At 46.6% G+C, this 20134-nt stretch overlaps 1 long non-coding RNA gene and 1 pseudogene across 1 annotated transcript in view; one reads left to right on the forward strand and one right to left on the reverse strand.

The window, feature by feature from the left end:
• Nucleotides 1-14944: 14944 nt before the first annotated feature.
• On the forward strand, nucleotides 14945-15680 carry LOC111819782 (olfactory receptor 1002-like; annotated as a pseudogene).
• Nucleotides 15681-18955: 3275 nt separating this feature from the next.
• LOC111820164 (uncharacterized) overlaps nucleotides 18956-20134 on the reverse strand; it is a 91337-nt gene continuing 90158 nt past the window's right edge. The window contains exon 5 of the long non-coding RNA XR_002823705.1: nucleotides 18956-19078. This is a non-coding gene — a long non-coding RNA (uncharacterized LOC111820164). The remainder of the gene's footprint in view (nucleotides 19079-20134) is intronic.

Genomic DNA, 20134 nt, shown 5'->3' on the forward strand with positions numbered 1-20134 from the left:
GCTAAAAGAACTGATTCTGGATTTACAATGATTCTCTCCAGAGTTCCCATAAATACTTGTGAGACCTTTTACCTTGACTATTTTTTGTTTAAAAAGTAGAGTCTATGAATATGAAGAGTGACCTATTTTCTCCCATCTCTAAATTACATTCTCAGTTCACCCTGAGGCTATTCCTTTGTTGCCAAGTGGGACAAGATCACTTGACTAAGGCTTCATGATTTGCTTTTAAATATTATTATTCGGTGACTTCAAACCCTTTAGAACTAAAGGTTTTCATCGAACCTCATCGACTAGACACGTAAATAGGCAATTACAAAATGGCGTGCTAAATGATGCAATAGGTGTCTGTGGGAACACACTGGAGGGGCCCTAGCCCAGTCTTGTGGGGGGTCAAGAAGGGTCTTTAATGCCCAAAGGAGATATCTGTTACCCTCACCGCCTGGCCCAGTCAGAAGTACACGTGAGACATTAACCACTTAAAAGCCAGGCAAAAGCACAGCCTTAAGGGGAAGCCATTTTCCTTCATGCTCTTTGGAGGAATAGAGACGGGGAAAGTGCTCAGGGCTTAATTTGGATTCATAAAGGAAACTATTAATCAAAGTCTTAACAGGCACATCTCCAAACTTCTAATCAGCATCAGATTTTGAGGGGGGTGATGGCCACATGACAGGGGAAGAAGGCAGTGAAGGCTCTAAACTGGCAGAAGCTCCAAAGAAGCTGCTCTTCTTGCCTCAGAAGAAGGCTTCCCAGGCACCAGCTCTCTTTAACTTGGGCCTGCCTGGCTCCTCAGTCTTCTGACCCCATGTTTCCAAGGCAACAAAGTCTCTGATAAGTCAAACATTGGCTGGTGTGTTGTGCTTTCCTGAAATAAACCAATACATAGAAGAGAAGAATGGCTGCAGGCCCAACCAGACGGCTTCCTGGATCCCAAAAGGTCATTGGTGGGTGTGCCTCTTGTACCTGCAAAGACTGGCCAAGCAAAGGAGGTGATCTTCCTGGGAGAGAACAGAGGCTCATGGGAGAGACATTCAGGACTGAGGAGAACCTGCGGTGAGAATTCAGGTGCAGGTAATTTAGTAAAGATGTGCTCACAGGTGAAATTGGTAAGGGAGGAAAAGAAGCAGGACAGAGAAGAGGAGAAAGTCAAGCAAGGTTGCCATTTCAAAGTGTCCCAGAGGGTTGCTTCAGCCTGATCCCTCAGGGAAGCTCTGGAGTGTAAGCTACATCTCACAGTTGTCCCTCCCTCAGGCAAGGGCACTGGGCTTTCATGTTCCTTCTTCACTCAGTCTTTGGTCATTAGCTGTTCTCGGGGGCTATGAACACCCAGGCCTTTCCAGATCTTCACTAGCAAATAGGCTCCAAGAGCTGGAGGGCAGTCCTCTGAAGAACAGAAGTTATTAGCTATTGGAAGCAAAAATCTGTCAAAGCCAGGGAGACAACAGATGTGGTAAAAGGAACTGCGGGGGTCCAGGCAGAGCACAGCATTCACTTCAGTTACTAAGTTATGTCTGTGAAGGTGAAGGAACAATCAACAGAAACACCAAGGCTTTGGACACCAATTTCCCCTGTGGAACCTCAGGGTTTGAAGAACCTCTAAGGAGCACCACAATGGGAGGGAGTCAGGGAATGAATGTGACTGAGGGGACCTGGACAGCACATGTTCTAGCTAAAGGAGACTAGGGACTACCTAGCAAACACCCACCATTACCATTAGGATCTTGGGCCCCAAACCAAAACCAAATCCATTGCCGTTGAGTCAATTCTGATATAGTGACCCTACAGGACACAGTAGAACTGCCCCACAGAGTTTCCAAGGAGCAGCTGGTGGATTCAAACGGCTGACCTTTGGGTAAGCAGGCATAGCTCTTAACCACTGTGCCACCAGGGCTCCAGTGTTGTCAAATTCAATTTTTAGGAAGAACCGGAGGAGGGTCTGAGCAATGCCAGGATCTCCAAGGACGATAGCTCCTCCTTCCTTTCTTTTACGTATTAAAGGTTCCTAAAATAAACTGGTTGCCACTGAGTTGGTTTTGATTCACGGTGACCCCATGTGTGTCAGAGGAGAACTGTGCTCCGTAGGGTTTCCAATGGCTGATTTTTCAGAAGTAGGTCGCCAGGCCTTTCTTCTGAGGAGCCTCTGGGTGGACTCAAACCTCTAACCTTTTAGTTAGCAGCCGAGCACATTAACGATGCCTTAACCATTTGTGCCACCCAGGGAAAGGTCCCTAGGTGGCACAAATGGTTTGTGCTCGACTGCTAACCAAATAATTGGCAGTTTGAACCCACCCAGCAGCACTGTGGAAGACAGACCTGGCAATCTGCTTCCGTAAAGATTACAGCCAAGACAACCTGGAATTGACTCAATGGCAACTGACAACAACAACAAATATACAATGCCATTTAAAGACAGGCTTCCCCTGCTAAAGAGAAGTTTGAAAACCATCGCACGATAGTTTTTCATCCTTTACACGCGCAGGGTGGCCAGAGTGAATCAAGAAGGTAATTGAGTGTGAGGGCCCTTGGGAGAAGTCATCCCTACACTAGGACAACAACAATCATGGCCCCCGATTCACACCCCACCACCACCACCACATACCCCACCAAGCCGGAGACCCTGAGCCCTCAGCAGCTGTGGTCACACTGTCACAGAATTCTATGGGAGATCCTAAGAATAAGTATGGCACAAAACATACTTCATTTTCCCGAATGTAGCAACGACATGGTGCCCAGATATATGCAACGGACAGAGCCAAAGAGAGGGGAGCTTTGGCAGCTGGTAAATAAAGTCCTTGGAAATAAAACATGCAAACCTGCTGCCCCCCACCCCACCCCGCCCCATTCCAAACAGCAGGACCAAAGGGAGATTTGTGGACCCAGAAAAGCCTTGCTGTCCGTCTGGTTAAACAGGCTGCTGACAAAAGGCTTTAATTTCATTCCAGGAGGAGAGGGATACAAACAGAAAGAGTTGCTGGGGATAGAAGGCCCTGGATTCCAAACTACACAATCATTCAACAAATACTGTGTGCCAGGCAGCCCGTGTGGTCACCTGCCCTCGTGGAGAAAAGGGAAGGAGGGTCATAATTAACAGAAGCTGAACAGGGCCCCAGGAGAAATAAGACCAGGGAACCCAAAGAAGAAAGCGTTTAGTGTGGGCCACTGAAATTCCAAAGTGTTCTATAATTGCCACTTAAATGTTACCAAGCAGTGAAGCCACCATGTGCTTTAGAGAGAAAAACTCCGTCAGCTTTCAGGTGACATAGCAAGTTAGGGACATGCTGTGCAGAAATGCCCTACAGCAGAAGCGCAAACTGGCTGGTCAGGTTCATTTGAGTTAGTTGCCAACATCATAAAATCGAGAGGTTTCACATAAAACTCCCAACTTCCAGTTCTTCCTGAAAATTGAATTTGAAAACACTGCACCCAGGATCCTGATGGTAATGGTGGGTGGTTGCTGGGCAGTACCTTGTCCTCTTTAGATGGAACATGTGCTGCTCAGGGCCCCTTAATCCCGTTCATTCCCTGACCCACTTCACTCGTGGGCATCATCTGCCTGACTTCTGTAGGCAGTTAAGTTTTTGACCCCTGCCCAAAGGAACCATTGTTTTAGAATGGATGGCAGCAGAGGAAGGGGAGACCAAGCCATGAGTTCTCCCAGGGACACGTTACCCAGGTGAGAGAATCAGGTCCCCAGTGGTCTCTGGGCATCACCCATACACTCATTAAATGTTAGCTGTTCTCATGGGGTTTGGGCAAGTCTTAATGAAGATGATGAACAGTAAAGCATTCAGTGCTGTATGGCCCCTTCACTGCGCAATTTGCCTTAATCTATGAACTCACAACGGCCATCCTTAGACCCCAAAATTCCTCCCCTCCATATTTACCCTAGAAAAGACTTCAACAATTCCTCCTGTGGAAGGAAGACACAAGGAGCACTGTACAAGGATGATGATTGCTACACTATTAATCATAGCAAAAAGGGGAACAACCTAAGTGTCCATCAGGAGGGGAATGGCTAAATCATTTGTAATAAACCCATACTGTGGAGTGTAGAACACTTTCTAAACATACACACACATGCATAATCACATGAACAGGTGCCAAGACCCATGAGGCAGCCACAGAACTATGCCACTCGGATCTCCCTTCGAGATGGAACTTGTTCAGCTGCAGCTAGAAGGAGTGCAGTGAGCTGACAGCCTCCAGCTGCAGAGCTTCTGGGATTCCCTGCAGCATCTGCAGGGAGGTTGTGCTCTTCCTGGGCAGCACCCAGCCAATACCTGATCATGGCTAGGGCACTAAGGCCTGGGCATTTCTGCCCAATGAGGGATTTCTCAAAAAGGCAATCTTTACTCCCAGGCTCCCCACTGGGCTGGCCGAGACTTCGTCCCGTCTGCACCACGTTGTGCTATCCTGGCCCAGCTCTGCCCCTTCTTTGCCGGGTGTCAGATCTGCACTGCTGTCATGTCCAACCCTGCTCCCTCCCCCTTTATCTTTCACAGGTGTCAACCTCCAATAAACCTCTTCTACTCCCAACTCTTCTCAGTGTCTGCTTCCCATAGGACCCCAAAGAGACACACACACCCAGTGATGAATGAGAACAGCAAATTGCAGGATACTGCATACACAAGATACCATTTCTGTAAATAAGTAAATAAATACATACATACATTGTCATTGCTAATTGCCATCAAGTCAGTTCCCACTCAAGGCAACCCTGTGTGTTTCAGAGTAGAACGGTGCTTCATAGGGTTTTCAAGGCTGTGACCTTTTGGAAGCAGATCACCAGGCCTTTCTTCCAAGGCACCTCTGGGTGGGTTCTAACCTCCAACCTTTCAACTATTAGCTGAGTGTTTAACATTTGCACCACCCAGGGACTCCAAATACGTACGTAATGCATACATAAATATTTTTTTAAAGATAGTCAAAAAGAACAAAGAAAGGGAGGGAGGAAGAAGAAAGGGAGGGAGGGAGGAAAACCTCAAACACACATATGAAAAAACTGTATTTTTCTATAGGTTTATTGAGTCCTGGTGGTACAGGGGTTGAGCGCTCGGCTGCTAACCAAAAGGTTGGTGGTTCAAACCCACCAGCTGCTCTGCAGGAGAAAGATATGGCAGTCTGCTTCCATAAAGATTTACAGCCTTGGAAACCCTATGGGGCAGTTCTCTGTCCTATAGGGTCGCTAAAAGTAGGAATCCACTTGACGGCAGTGGGTTTGGTTTTGGTATATATATGGATAGATATGCATTGAAAAGTTCTGGAAAAACTCACTCAAATAATTGTTGTTAGGTGCCGTCAAGTTGATTTTCTAATCACAGCGACCCTATGTGACAGGGTAGAACTGCTCCATAGGGTTTCCTAGGCTGTAATCTTTATGTGAGCAGATTGCCAGGCCTTTCTCCTGCGGGGCCACTGGGTGGGTTCGAACTGCCAACCTTTCCATTAGCAGCTTAACCATTGCATCGCCAGGGCACCCAAATGGTAACAGTAGTTATTCCTTGGGTTGAAGAGAAAGAGTTGATGCATAAACACGACTTTAGATTAATCTGTATTGCTTTCATTTTTGTTTTACATGGAGAATGCATTCAGGCACTAATTATGTTATTAAAAACTTTTAAAACACACAGCAGCCCTTAAGCAGAGGCTGAATTTACACAAGGAGAAACCCCATCATTTCTGCTGGTGTGAGGGGCCTTCAGAGTGTGAAGCAAGACCACCTAGTAATGTTCCATCCCACAGGGTTCTGCCAAACCCCTACCACTCCCATTCCCTGCCTTGGCCGGAATAGCTACGGCCACAGCGATACATTGAGAAGGTGTCTAGAAAGATCTATGGAGTGTTTTAAATTGCATGAGACTTTCCTGGCCTTCCCAGCTGCTCTGTGCAGAGACAGCATAACTCCCCGGTACAGCGTCTCTAAGAATTGCACTTGTAAATCTTCCCCCCATGTGGCATGCAGTGCATCAGAGAATGATTCTGGGTGATGCTAACTCTAATCAGCAGCATGGACTGTTCATGCAGCAGGATGCCACGTCTGTTACTTATTTGCAGAAGTGTCTTTTTCACCTTTAAGCTGTTAGGGTCTTGTCTTCTCTTTCTTTGCACCTCCACCAGTGTCCTTAACCAATGTTGAAGGGGCAGGCTGGGGAGGTGGGAAGGGAAAGAGCCTTGGGCACAGAGACACATGCTGGGCCTGGTTCCCTCCGGGTCTCACTCTGACGCTGAAAGGCTGGTGACAGGTCAGGGGTTTGCAAATCTGGACGTGGTGTGAATCGCTTTTCACAGCATGCCCAGAGGAAGAACACAAGCTGGCTGGGTTGAGGCTATTACCGTTTAGGAAATTACTATTATTTTTATTTTTAGACAGCAGTAAAAATGACATCTGGGACCAGGGCAGATGAATGTTCTATTTATAAGGAACCAGAACTCTGAGTGACGGCTGGGGTTGCTTTGCCGACCGTGGCAGAGGTGCTGGAGGAAGGCGCTTTGGTGAGGAGGCAGGCCCCCAGCACTGCAGGGGTAGAACAGAGCTCAACCCGGAAAACAAGCTGAAGGCAGAAGTTCTCTCAGGTCCCAGTGCCTGACCAAAGAATGCCTTAAGAAGACTAATAACTACCAGATATTGAGTGTCTAGGATCCCTGGTTGTGCAATGGTTAAAGCATTTGGCAGTTCAAACCCACCAGCTGCTCCTTGGGAGAAAGATGTGGCCGTTTGCTTCCATAAAGATTATAGCCTAGGAAACCCTATGGGGCAGTTCTACTCTGTCTCATAGGGTTGTTATGAGTTAGAATCGTCTCGTCGGCAAAGGAGGATTCAGTGTCTAAGGAGCCCTGATGGCACAACGCTTACGCTTGGCTGCTTAAAGGTCAGCATTATGGGGCAGTTCTGCTCTGCAACATGGGGTCACTGTGAGTTGAAATCGACTCAGTATCACCCAACAACAACAACCTCTTCCCTTTAGCACATGGAGAGGTACACAGGCATCCAGTCACAACCTCAGTGTCAACATCTTAGGCTGTTGGTAAAGTTGATGTGTTTATAAGAATTGACATCAGCTCCATGAGTGCTCCATTTCCTCCTTGGGTACATTTTCTGGGAGAGGACCTATGAAGATCTGACTGGTCTGAAGGCCTGCAGGTGTGTCATTGAGAGCAAGAACTTTGGCACTGAGGGCTGATGGATAGAACTGCGCGGTCACTTCAATAGAACCTGGTGCCAAACCCAGCCCTGACACCCATTGGCTGTGTGACCGTGGGTTTGTTACTTATCTTTCTTATAAGTTAAATGGGGGTGATGGTACCCTCCCTGAAAAGCTGTAGAGAGTATTCAGTGAGTGTGGAGCTAGGGGTATAGTAACAGAAGATACTGGATGTTGTTTTTGTTATGTACCACAAGTCGATTTAGACTCATAGCTACCTTATAGGACAGAGTAGAACCGCCTTATAGGGTTTCCTAGGCTGTAATCTTTACCAAAGCAGATCGCCAAGTCTTTCTCTCATGGAGCTACTGGGTGGATTTGAACTGCCAACCTTTCGGTTAGCAGCTGAGTGCTTAACCTTTTGGTTAGCAGCTGGGCCACCAGGGCTCCTTAAAGGGAAGACAGTGCAGGTAATTTAGATTCCTGCTCCACTGCGTTTTGAAAATTATTAACTGAAGTCCAGATTTCTTTAGTTTTTACCTAATGCTCTTTTTCTGTTCAGGATCCCACATTGCATTTAGTCATCATGTTTCCGTAGGTGTCTACTGGCTATGACAGCTTCTCAGAGTCTCCTTGTTTTAATGACCTGGACAGTTTGGAGGAGTACTGGTCAGCCATTTTGTAGACTGCCCCTCAGCCCCACCACTTTTTACCCAGGAAATCCTACTGAAGACAGAATTCATGTAGCTTCTACAGGGATTTCTTACCTTCACAGCCAGACAATAACTTTGAGGTATTAAGACAAAGGCCTTCAAGCCTATTCATTCTATTGAGTGCTCAATATGTGCAAAGACTGTATCCGAGGAGGCACTGCCGAGGGAGCAAGAGCAGCTGGAGAGAAGGGTTAAGTGCCAGAAGGAGCCTGCGCATGCCTGTCTGGGAGCTGAGGGCCCTCTGCTACGGTCAGCTTCTTCCCCAGCTTCCTCCCCCTGGGCCTTTGCACCCTCATCTGTAACTGCAGGGGTTGTACCCTATCATTGTTTCTCAGAGTAAGAGAGCGAGTCTCCTGCATTAAAATCCCAAAGCTGCTTGTTAAAAATGCAAACTCTCCACCTTACTTCAGATCCATGGAATCAAATGCTCTTGGGGGAGGTTAAGAATCTATTCTTCATTTATTTATTGATCTTGGTGAAAATATGCACAGCCAGAAGATACACCAACTCGACAATTTCTACATGTACAATTCAGTGACACTGGTTACATTCTTCAAGTTGTGCTACCATTCTTGCTATCCTTTTCCAAATTATTCCACCACCATTATCTTAAACTCACTGCCCCCTAAGCTTCTCATCCAACCTTTTGCATTGCCATTGTCAATTTGACCTCACATAGGTAATTCTTTAAAAGAGCACAATGCTCAAAAGCAGACTTACTTTACTAATTAAGATAAGCTATTTTTTGGTTCAAAGAAGACTTCAGGGGATAGTTTTGGTTCACAAGGACTGCAGTTAGTCCTGAGGCACAGGTTGGTTTGAGGGCCACCATGAAAGATGGTATTAAAGGGTCTTCCCTGCCTTGATGGGATGTTTACAAGCCCAAGACAGACAGAGTGAAGCAGGTAAGTGGTGTTGCACAGGGGCATTTATGCCAAATTTCAGAAGGAAAGGTACAGACAAGGAGTGCCAGGAGCTCAGAGAAAGAAGCTGTGATGTAGGACGGCCGTGCATGATGTCAGGAAACAGAAAATGCATTGCCCCGGACCTGAAGCATGAGTATATAGGAGATGGCAGAGCCTGGTGTGGTTGGAGACAGGTTTAGGTACAGAATGGAGAGGTTGGAATCCAACATGACTTGTAGACTTCAATATAGGTGCCCAAGAGAACAGAGTGTTCTTCCTCAGAAACAGGGAATCTATAAGGCAGACCTGGCACGGAGGAAGAGGGAACATGAGCTTGACTTCCGGCATGTTGCATTCAAGGTCTTGATGAAACATGTAAGTGGACATGTCCTGTAGGCAGTTGGGGTCTAGACTTGAAATTCAGGTTGGGAGAGGGGTACATGTCCTAGATACTCATAGGCTTCAGGATCATACAGAGCTGAGTTTATGAGCTGCCCTCTCTCACCATCCTCCAGCTATCCAATTGAGTAGCCTTCAGCCAGGTCAGTGGACTCCACTCTGTTTCAATTACTTCCTCTGTGAAATGGGTATAGCATTGCCCTTCAGAGTTGTGTTGAGGATTAAATAAAACACCATACGTAAAGGCCCCAGAGAAATCTCATAAAAATCAATATTAATTCACATTCAGAATCAAAGTTAAAATTGAAATCACAACACAAGCCAGACCTTGAGGGAAAGAGTGTATGATGAAAAGATGCGTTTAAGGCCTGAGTCTTGGGGGAAACAAGAGTTAGAGGACAGTAAACCAACTCATGGGGACCCCACGTGTGTCAGAATAAAACTGCGCTCCATAGGGTCTTCAATGGCCGCGATCTTTTGGAAGTAAATCACCAGGCCTTTCTTCCAAGCACCTCTGAGTGGATTTGAGCTTCCAACCTTTTGGAAAGTAGCCAAGCATGTTAACTGTTTGTACAGCCCAGGGGCTCCTAGAGGATAGTAACAGGAAAAAAAAGCCAAAACAAAAGAGAGATCCATAAGGTAAAAGGAAAGGCAACAACATCACGCAGGCAAAGGTAGCATAGGCTTACTGGGGAATATTAACAGTTAAGCCCCACAGACCCAGGTTCAAATCCCTGCTCTTCTTCAGACTTGCTGAAACTGTTTCCCCAGCTGTAGAACTGAGGTGGGTGACAATATTTACCACGCATGGTGGTTGTAATAAACAGCTGAGATGAGATATGTAAAATCTTACGTCCCTTAGAAGAAACTTAATGAACGGTAGCCCAGTATTATAATTATTACACAGGGAAGGTCAGCAAGTGTTTTGAACAAAGGGTGGCAAGCAGTATCCAATGCCACAGAGAGATTAAGAAAAAAATGAGCAGTGGAGAAAACATCCTGAATTTATCACTTGGGTGAGCAGACATAGGTAGAAGCCAGTTTGCAGGGTGTTCCAGAGGGAAGAGTCTTAAGAAAACGAAGATGGTGTGAACTCCTGTCTTAGAATCTCCCAATCTTTTACAAGTTATGGCACACACAAAATATTGTAATATTTACACAACACACAGGAGCTAACTGCTGAGGTTGCTCAAAATCAGAGACGATCAGCCTGGGAACTCCAACTGTCCCAGCTTCCTTGAGGGTTGAGGGGATCCATATTCCAGCATTCTGTAGTCCATTTCAGCACCAGCACCAATGCACAGCCTTGCTCTGTTGCCTGCCCCACTGGCAGAGAAGGTCAAGAGAACAGCAACAGAGGTGTACAAAGATTACTGGAACTTTTTTTTTTTTTTTTCAATGAACCATTTACTTTGAGCAGGGATCAGAGAACTTTTTCTGTAAATGGTCGGCTATTTTAAGCTTTGCTTGGAATGAATCAAGGTTTTTCTATGGTCAAGGGTGGGGAGAACCTGAACAAAATCGGGTTTCTGTTGGAAAGAAGTAGAAAGGGAGGTGGATGCTCCAAGTAAATAACCAGCATTATCTGCTACAGTGGAGCCCTGGTGGCACAGTGGTTAAGAGCTTAGCTGCTAACCAAAAGGTTGGTAATTTGACTCCATCAGCTGCTCTTTGGAAATGCTATGGGGCAGTTCTACTCTGTCCTATAGGGTTGCTATGAGTTGAAATTGACTCGACAGCAGTGGGTTTGGTTTTTGTACCTGCTACAGTTAGGGTTGTTATGCCCATTTCACAAACAAGGGAACTGAGGCTCAGTGGGGTTAAATAAATTACACAAGGTCACAGAACACATCCATGATAGAGCCAAGGATGAAACTCAGATCAGTCCTCCTGCAGCCTGTGCCATTTCCCGCATGCCGCACTGCCATGCAATGCTGGGCATATTTTGTCAGTCAGCAGCAGCACGGCCACAGGGCCACTGAAGTGGTTATCCCCACATTTCTGATTAATATTAACATGATGATTAGCTAATAAGGCGAAGCGGCAATAAACTTGCTCTGATCATCTTTCTGGGTAAGCAACTTCTGGTTATCTGTTGTACAGAACACGTTATGCTATGTTTCTCCCCCAACCTTCCCTTTTATGTTAAATATATGATTTTTATCCTCAGAAGGAGGATTATCTCGGAGCAGAATTGGCAAGGTTAAACACTATCTAGAAAACACATTTCAGCTGTGCCATGAAATGAATTACATAATATATCAGTCATCTACTTGGCTTTCAAAAACCTGCAAATACATTTCTGTTCGGTATGGGTATTTTATATTTTGCCTCCCTTCCCATGAAGGTAAAAAAGACCTTGGTTCTTAAAAAGTGAAGATATATTGAACGGGTTAGGATCACAGAGTTTCATTTCATTTAGTCTCTACTAAAATTGCAAGGAGTGAAAATGGAGATTGAATTTATTTTACTATCTGTTGCCTCATTTGAACTTTAGTAAGGCATTAGCTTCTAAGGAAAACCCTCCCCCTTCCATAATCTCATACTGATGGCATGTTAAGGAAATTGCCTTGACTTTATTGATTCTGAGCTATGAGGTACAATGTACCCGCCGGTGTGTTCAACTGAGAAAAGTGTGCTGGACTGGCTACTGCCGCAGAGACGGAACTTGCTGACAGAGCGGCTCTTTGGCCCTACCCAACACCCACAGCCTTCCTCCCCAAAAGAGCAAGTTAATAGCCTGCCAGGCACATAGGGGCCTTCCCTCCACGAGCTTGCTTTAAAAGAGCAAGCACTGGGGTGGGGATGGGGGTACCCCTCCCTTAGGTCCTGAGAAAAGAACAGCCAGACTAGACCCCAGCCAAGGGAAGGCTCTCCATGGCATTCTGGGGGCAAGAGCCCCTTCTAAAGTCTTCCTGTATGTCCTGGGCCAGATTGCTTAACTTCTTGGAATTATCTTTGCCAGCATCCCCTCCCTGACCACAAACCTATACTCTACTGGCCCCCTCCCCCACCACGCCATAAGCTCTTATGTTCATTCCTTCCCCAGAACCTACTGCTGGATTGATAATCAATTGTCCTAACAGAAGAAAGCACCATGGTAGGCCCTTCTACTATAAAGAGTTAGGAAGTAAACATATTACCCCTGCAGGGTTATTTGCCTTTGTAAAGGGACACAACAACAGCTAAAGACATTCCATAAAGAGTCCTCAACTCTGAAATAGTTGTAGCAGGGTGAAAAAAGTTACTTTGGCTGGCACCAGAGTCCCTTTGAGGGGGCCACATATTTATTCAGGAAACTACTGTGATGGGCCACACTGAGTAAGGAAGATGAGGCCCCCAGAGAATGGTCTGTAAGGAGACAGTGAAACTAGATGGGGGCACAAATGCTCTGCACTAAAAAGGTATCAGAAATTCAGGGGGAGGGGAGGGGGCCAGGGGAGCAGATGGAGTTGAGAACTGGTAGTAGGAAGAGAAGGAGGTGGGGGGCTGATCTGGAAAAGAAAGGACTTTAAAGATCAGGAATATCTAATATTGTTTGACATTGTTTGGGATTAAAACCGTCTGCTGCCCTGAAACCTTTGGTAAAGTCTGCCACTCACACAAAAAGGGGTTCAGGGTGGAATAGGAGGCTAGGGGTGTAGGACAAGGGGGAAGCACAGAGCAGAGGGAGGAAAGATGCCCTTAGATGCAAGTGTGGGTGAAAATGGGAGTTCAGAAATGACCATAAGCACCTGCGCTCCAGGTGTCACAGACATTGATGAGGGGAGTTGGCTGGGAACAAGGGCAAAGTCACTTTCGTTTAGATCTCAAAGGATAAAGTGACCTCAGCAGATAACTGGGTTACATGGGAATTTAATTCCATACTTTGTAGGGTTGAGGTGGAGCTTACATTTAACAACTAAATTTCTTGATTCCAACTCCTCCTCCCGGCTCTCCATCTCCCATCCTTGTTGAAGAATATGCCCTGCCTTGTGCCCATAGCCAAGAGAGGCAAGCCTAGTGCAAAGGAACACTACAGTGGCTACCTCGTGTTTCTGGGAGTAAGCCTTCACTCGTTTTGTCTTGTCCCTCACTCCTCATTCCTCTTGGTTTCACTTGTACAGACCTCTTATCCTTCTTTCCCGCTCCCTGACCTCAGCTCTTACTTCAGCCTCCATCCAATAATCCTCATACAGCTCCTAGTAACAGTTCCCATCCTTTACTGCTCAACCTGGCCCCCAGGACCTACCTCCCCTTCTTTGCCTTTGCATCTTCTAGCAGCAGACCCTAGAAAGCTGTCAGCAGTAGCATCTATTCATTAAAAGAATCCTACTTTGTTACTATTCTGCTCAATTTCCACCCAAGGGTCATTGGATCCCCATGGAGAGTCAGGCCCCAGTGGGTGCACGGCTCACCTGCTGCCCTCAGAGATGTACAGAGATGAGAAGGTTTGTCTTCAACTGAAGATGTATTGGGCTCTCAAGTGTGAGTTGACCTAGAAAAGGTAGTGACAGGGCCAAGCATACCTTTGCCAGCATCACCTTCGTAATGTGTTGAACGCTGGTGCCGAAAGGAGATGTCTAACTAGAACCTGCAAATGTGCTTTATTTGGAAGAAAGGTCTTTGCAGATGTAATTAGGATCTCGAGTTGAGATCATCCTGGATTATCTCAGTGGTCCCTAAATCCAGTGACAAGTACTCTTGTAAGAAGAGGAGAGGAATGACATACAGAGAAAAAAGCCATGTGAAGACAGAGGATGCATCTACAAGTCAAGGAATGCCAAGTGTCTTAGTTAGCTAGTGCTTCTGTAACACAAATACCACAAGTGGGTAGCTTTAAAGAACAGAAATTTATTTTCTCATAATTCTGAAGGCTAGAAGTCCAAATCAGGCTTTCAGCCATTGATTCCTTCCTTGTCAGTAGCTTCAGGCGTTCCTTGGTTCTTGAGGATACTCACATGGTATCTGTCTTCCCCCCAAACCAAAACCATTGCTGTCGAATCGATTCATAGTGACCCTATAGGACAGAGTAGAACTGCCCCACAGGTTTCCAAGGAGTGGCTGGGGGATTCAAACTGTCGACCTTTTGGTTAGCAGCCATAGCTCACTGTAGCTCTTAACCACTGCACCACCAGGGCTCCAGTATGTGCCCCAGTCTGTGTCTAATGTACTCTTTATAACTCAGAAGTGATGAGGTTTAGGGACACAACTTACATTGGTATGGCCTCATTAACATAAACAAATAGAACTCTATTTCCGAACAGGATTACATCCACAGGAATAAGGGTTAGGATTTCAACACATATCTCGAGGGGACACAATTCAATCTGTGAACCCAGGGATTGCTGGCAGTCACCAGAAGCTAGGAGAGAGCCATGGAACAGATTCTCCCTCAGAGCCTCCAGAAAGAACCAACCTTGCCAACACCTTGATTTCAGACTTCTGGCCTCCAGAACTGTGAGAGAATAAATTTCTGTTGTTTTAAGCCACCCAGTTTGTGGTAATCTGCCACAGGAAATGAATGTACTCTCCCTGCCCACACACATGTACTGTACTCACCCCTCACCCCCAAGCTTTTATTTTCACTCCTTTCCCAGAACCTACTCCTGGCTTGATAAACAATTGACCTAATGGAAAAAAGCACCCTGGTGGACCCTTTCACTATAAAGAGTTAGGAAGTGAACGGATTACCTCATGTAGAGATAATTACCTTTGAAAAAGGGACACATAACAGGCTAAAGGACTTACATGAAGCATAGAGTGTCTGTCATCACTAAGGTTTTTTTTTTTTTTTTTTTTAAATTTGGGAATGATCGCCCTCATTTGGATGGATGCCCAACTCCACACCCCCATGTACTTTTTCCTCTGCCATTGTCCTTTGTGAATATCTGCTCCTCCTCTGCCATTGGTTCCAAGATGCTGACTGATATCTTTGTGGAGAAAAAAGTAATTTATTTCTTTGGTTGTGCTGCCCAAATAGTTTTTTTTTTTTTGGTCAGTTTGTAGTGACTGAGTGTTTCCTCCTGGCTTCCATGGCATATGATCGGCATATGGCCATCTGTAAGCCCTTGTTGTACATGCTCATTATGTCCCAAAGGGTCTGTGTACAGCTGGTGATAGGACCTTATGCTGTGGGTCTTATAAGCACCATGATCTATACAACTTTCACCTTTCGTCTACCATACTGTGGTTCAAATACCTTCAATTGCTTCTTCTGCAACCTTCTTCCTGTTCTCTCCCTGGCATATGTAAACACTCAGGTCAATAAAAATTTACTTTTCATCTTGGCTGGAGCCCCAGGAGTACTCAGTGGTGTGATCATCTTGGTCTCCTATATTTACATCATCATTGCCACCCTGAAGATCGGCTCTGCTGATGGACGGCAAGAGATGTTTTTGACTGTGTTTGGGGTCAGTCAGTGGAGACTGACTTTTACCTGCCGATTCTACCTGCTTTCCCCAAAAGAAAAGAGAGGGTCTCCATCACCTGTGTACATCCTTAGAGCCCGGCCCAGCATCTGGCCCAGAGAACATAGTCAGTGAGTGTCTGCTGAATGAGGGAAAAGGAATCACAGACAATCCCAGGCTAAGGGGGCCACCAGCTGCTGAAAGATGAGCTTCTTTACCTCTGATGACCTGCAAGCCATAGATAAAGGCCTTCCCAAGCCTAGCAGAAGGGCACTGTCCCTTGGCTTCTGAACACAATAATGAGGTCACTTTCTCAGAGCGAGATCGGAGGGCAGTGTAGGTTAAACAAATAAACCTCTCTCTTGCCGGTGTTAACTGACTTCTACGGCTGTGCTCCGGGTACTACGCTCACCAAGTCTGTCCTTTTTTCCCTCATCTTAGCAAAAGTGGAGGGGCTTGAGGACAGGGTGGGGGACTGATAAACGTCAGGGAGAGAAGAAGGTTATCTGGGTGACAGAAAACCCCAACCTATCACTTAGATGTTCAACAAGTGCATATTGAATGAACCTCAGCTTGAGGTGGCACTAGACAGTCACGGGCCATAGGCCAATGGCACAAACATCTCCAGATGGAAATGGATGAAGCCAGCTAGTGTGACGGGTAACAAGGGGACCGCTGTTCACAGTTGGCTTGTGCCCTTTCTAAGAACAGGAGCCTCTTCTCAGCCCGTCCCCTATTGCTATGTGGGTAGGTGTGCAAGTAACCTGTGGCTACGTCTTCTTATTTTTTCCCAAGAAAATCCAAGAATATGGACTTTCATGTAAAATTACTCATTTTGAAACATTGGAAACCCGTTAAAACTATTTAGAACACAATGCCTGTCAATAAAAATGCATCTGAAGGCAAGATTAAGGGTCCCTTGTTTGATGTAGAATAAACAAACGAACAACAACAAAAACAAACAAACAAACAAACAAACCCATTGCCGTCGAGTCCATTCCAACTCATAGTGAGCCTATAGGACAGAGTAGAACTGCCCCACAGGGTGTCCAAGGAGCAGCTGATGGACTGGAACTGCCAACCTTTTGGTTAGCAGCTGAGCTCTTAACTACTGCAGAAAAACATCAGAGCTCCCTGATGTAGAGTAGTGGTTCTCACACTTAAGCAGATACCAGAATCTCTGGGAGAGCTTGGTAAAACACAGATTGCTGGGTCCCACTCCAAGAATCTGGTTCAGCTGTTCTGGGAGAAGAACCGGAAAATTTTAAGTTCCCAGGAGATGCTGACGCTGCTGATCTAGGGCCCATCCATACTCTGAGATCCGCTGTTGATGGAGACCACTGGGGTCTCCAGCCTTTCTTTCTGCCCCCTTGAGGTATTTCTGGCTGGTGTGAAAGAGGCCTGTTCTCTCCTCCAGGACCTCCTGCGAATGAAATTCTGTGGGTGACCTCTCTCTATCCAAAGCCTGCCTTCAGGCATGCATTTAGAATATGGGCACAAAGCTGTAACCTTCAGGCTCTTTCATTTCCTGACAATATTTTCTGGCAAGGTCTGAACCCCAAACATCACATTGTCTTCTTTAAATCCCAAACCAAAAGATGATCTCCTAGAGAACCAGGTGTATCTTAGAGCCACGATGCTCAGTAGCATTAGATTCTATCCATATTAGATACAAATCCAATATAAATCCTCTTGGTGTCAGGGGTGCTGCAAGGTTGCTCCAATTGCCTGAAGCTTAAAACACAAATTTAACCTCTTCCACCTTCAGAGAGTCAGTTCTAACTAGGCCAGATGAAATTTATAAACCCTTGGGGTTCTCATTAGGATGTGAGAGCACATTTCTGGTAACTAGGAGCTCTGGAAGAAGTAGCACATACTGATTGCTCCAGCAGGGCTGTGTTCAGCCTGGATTTCCACTGTGACTTGTGCCTTTTCAAGCCTGGAGTTACAGAGCTGACCAGATCTTCTCTCCTAGCACAGACTTCGACAAGAAAGCCATGAACCCCCTTCATCCAGTGTTCCCAGAAAGTGGTACAAATATTGCTGAAGGCCAAGTTTATAGGGTGCCTCCAAAAGCTAGAGAGATGAGAATTTGGCTCTCTTAAATGTCCCACTGCTAGGGTCCCAGCATGACAGCCCCCATATACTTCTTATGACAATGGGACTAAGGACTTAATTTCAAAAGTTCCAACGTGCTGTCTCTCATCCACCTGCCTGTATGTCTTGTACTCAAAATTTCCCAATATATCCTCACTGATGAGATATAAAAATAGGGGCCTAAGAGGCAAGTCTTATGGTAACCACTCATGTCACTGCCCCGTCACAATCTCGGACAGCATGTCACAGGGCAGGCAAACATAAGCAACTGTAGATAACCACAAGGCCACAAGGTTAGGGCTCCCTGTCTGGTGGGTTCCACTGGAGAAACTCCCAACATAGGTGCCTCCTCTAACTGAGAAGTGAAGCCCCTGAGATGGGCCCTTATGGGTACACTGTACACTGGGCAGCCTGCATCAACTCTGCCAGTGATGCAAAGTCCTGCATTTGGAAGCCTGATGCTAGTGCCCAGAGTTCCCAAATCACTCACCTCTCACCTCCTCACCACTCTCCTTACACCTCTCTAGCAAAGGTCTTTATCCCCTTACACATGGGCCTGCGCCCCTGTTCCTGCCATCGTTGAACACATGGAACTCCTCCTGCTGCAGCTTCCCCTGGGGTAGCCTGCTTCTCCTGTCTTAAATCAAGGGATCCTGGGCTTGTTAGATCCATAAAGGGACCTGAGCCCCATCTTTAAATGTGTATCATGATAACTGAGGATCAAATTGGGCAGTGGATTCAAAGTTCTTGGCAACCATGAGTAGCTAGTTATATATACATCAGAAGATGGTGTTTTTAGATCCTGTCTCTTAGTCTTGCTCAGTCCAAGTTTTCTAGTTCCCTTTTAATGTATGGAGCAAACCCAGGCATGGTTCCCTCTGGCAAAGATGTGCCCAGGGAAGAATGGAGGGCAGAAAATTTAACCTGGATAAAAGAACCTGGGTAAAGGTTAAAAGAATAAATTTCGAAAGGAATCAGCTCTGAGTGCAGGAATCATTTGGGATATAGTCATAGTCCCTCTCTTGGGCCTTCTTTGAGCCGATAGGGCTTTACTTGCATGGGTTGTCCAAGAGCAGGGCCACAAAGAAGCCCACCTCCAAAGGCTCCCACCATCTCTGACTCACACCCAGGCCTCACTGTGCAAACTTCAGGTATGTGCCCCAGCACCACGTGACAGGTGAAAGTGAGCGTAATAAGGCACTGGCAGTATGGCCTAGCAGAAGAGCACATGGGTACACACCTGGATGCCAATCCTGGGCCGGCACTTAGAAACTCAGCCAGTGAATTCTCTTGGAGCCTCAGTTTTTTCATCTGTGGAACTGGGATAATAACATCCATCTCATGTGTGTTGGTGAGGACTCAAAGTGCACCTGGCGATGAGCAGAATCCAACCTGGGTGAGCTTCTGCTTTAGGTGAGGTTCCCCAGAAGCAGAACCTGAGACAGAGATCGCATGCACTGGATTATTGGAAAAATGCCCTCAGGAAAAAGGGAACAAGGAAAGCAGAGTAGGTTAGGGGAAGGAGCTAAGCAAGGATGTGGACTCAGCTGGAATCCACCTCAGCCTGACCCCATGGGGAGCCCTGGAGCATGAACTGCACCACAGAGCTGTCTGACCTAGAGGTGAGGGGGCTGGGCTTTAGTGCCTGGGTCAACTAGCCATTGTCTAAGGCTTTCCCCAAGTGGGGGAGGGGGCAGTAGGGAAGCCTACTGGGAGAGGTGGCTTGCATCCAGCTGAGGACAATTCTCTGGAGAAAGGGCAGCTGTAAGCACTTTGCAGCAACACTCACAGCAGCTGCGGGGGTGGGTGCTCCCCTCACGGAGGGTACCCCCAGCATCTAGATAGGGTACCACCAGCATCTGCCACAGCTTCTTTACATCTTCTTTGTACTTCCAGCAATAAACCACCTTGCTCAGTTCACCCCACATCTGGTGCTATCCTGAGCTGCATCACAGCAAGACTCCAAGGGTGTGCCACCCCCACAGCCCCATAGCATCATGTGTGGACAGGTATGGCTCTCCTGAGTTCAAGAGAAGCAGCCAGGCAGAGGGGCTGCTTTTCAAGGAAGAGAGAGGGATTCACGCTGACCAGACACACCCCTGCCCTGTCACCATTCTGATCAACGGCTCTTCTCAAAAGGCTGAGAGGGCCCAGTCTGAGGTCATGGCCCAGGGCCTTGCTTCTCCAAGTGTGGCAGACAGACCAGCAGCATGGGCATCACCTGGGCACTTCAGAAGCCCCACTCCACACCTGCTGACTCAGAGCCCACTATCTAACAAGCCCCCAGGTGATCATGTGCACACTAAGCATCAGAATTGATGGGGTAGACGCTTCCCTTTTCAAAACTCCCACCACTCATTTCACTCCATCCATTAGGATGCTTATCACATCTGTTGCAATTTTTACACTCAACACGTTTCTGTCCAAGAAAAGAGTTGGCATGAAACCAACAGGACTTTGCAGACCTACAGACCAGAGTCTGGAAGCCAGCT

This window comes from Trichechus manatus, unplaced genomic scaffold, assembly GCF_000243295.1.
Source record: "Trichechus manatus latirostris isolate Lorelei unplaced genomic scaffold, TriManLat1.0 scaffold00001, whole genome shotgun sequence".
NCBI lineage: Eukaryota > Metazoa > Chordata > Mammalia > Sirenia > Trichechidae > Trichechus > Trichechus manatus.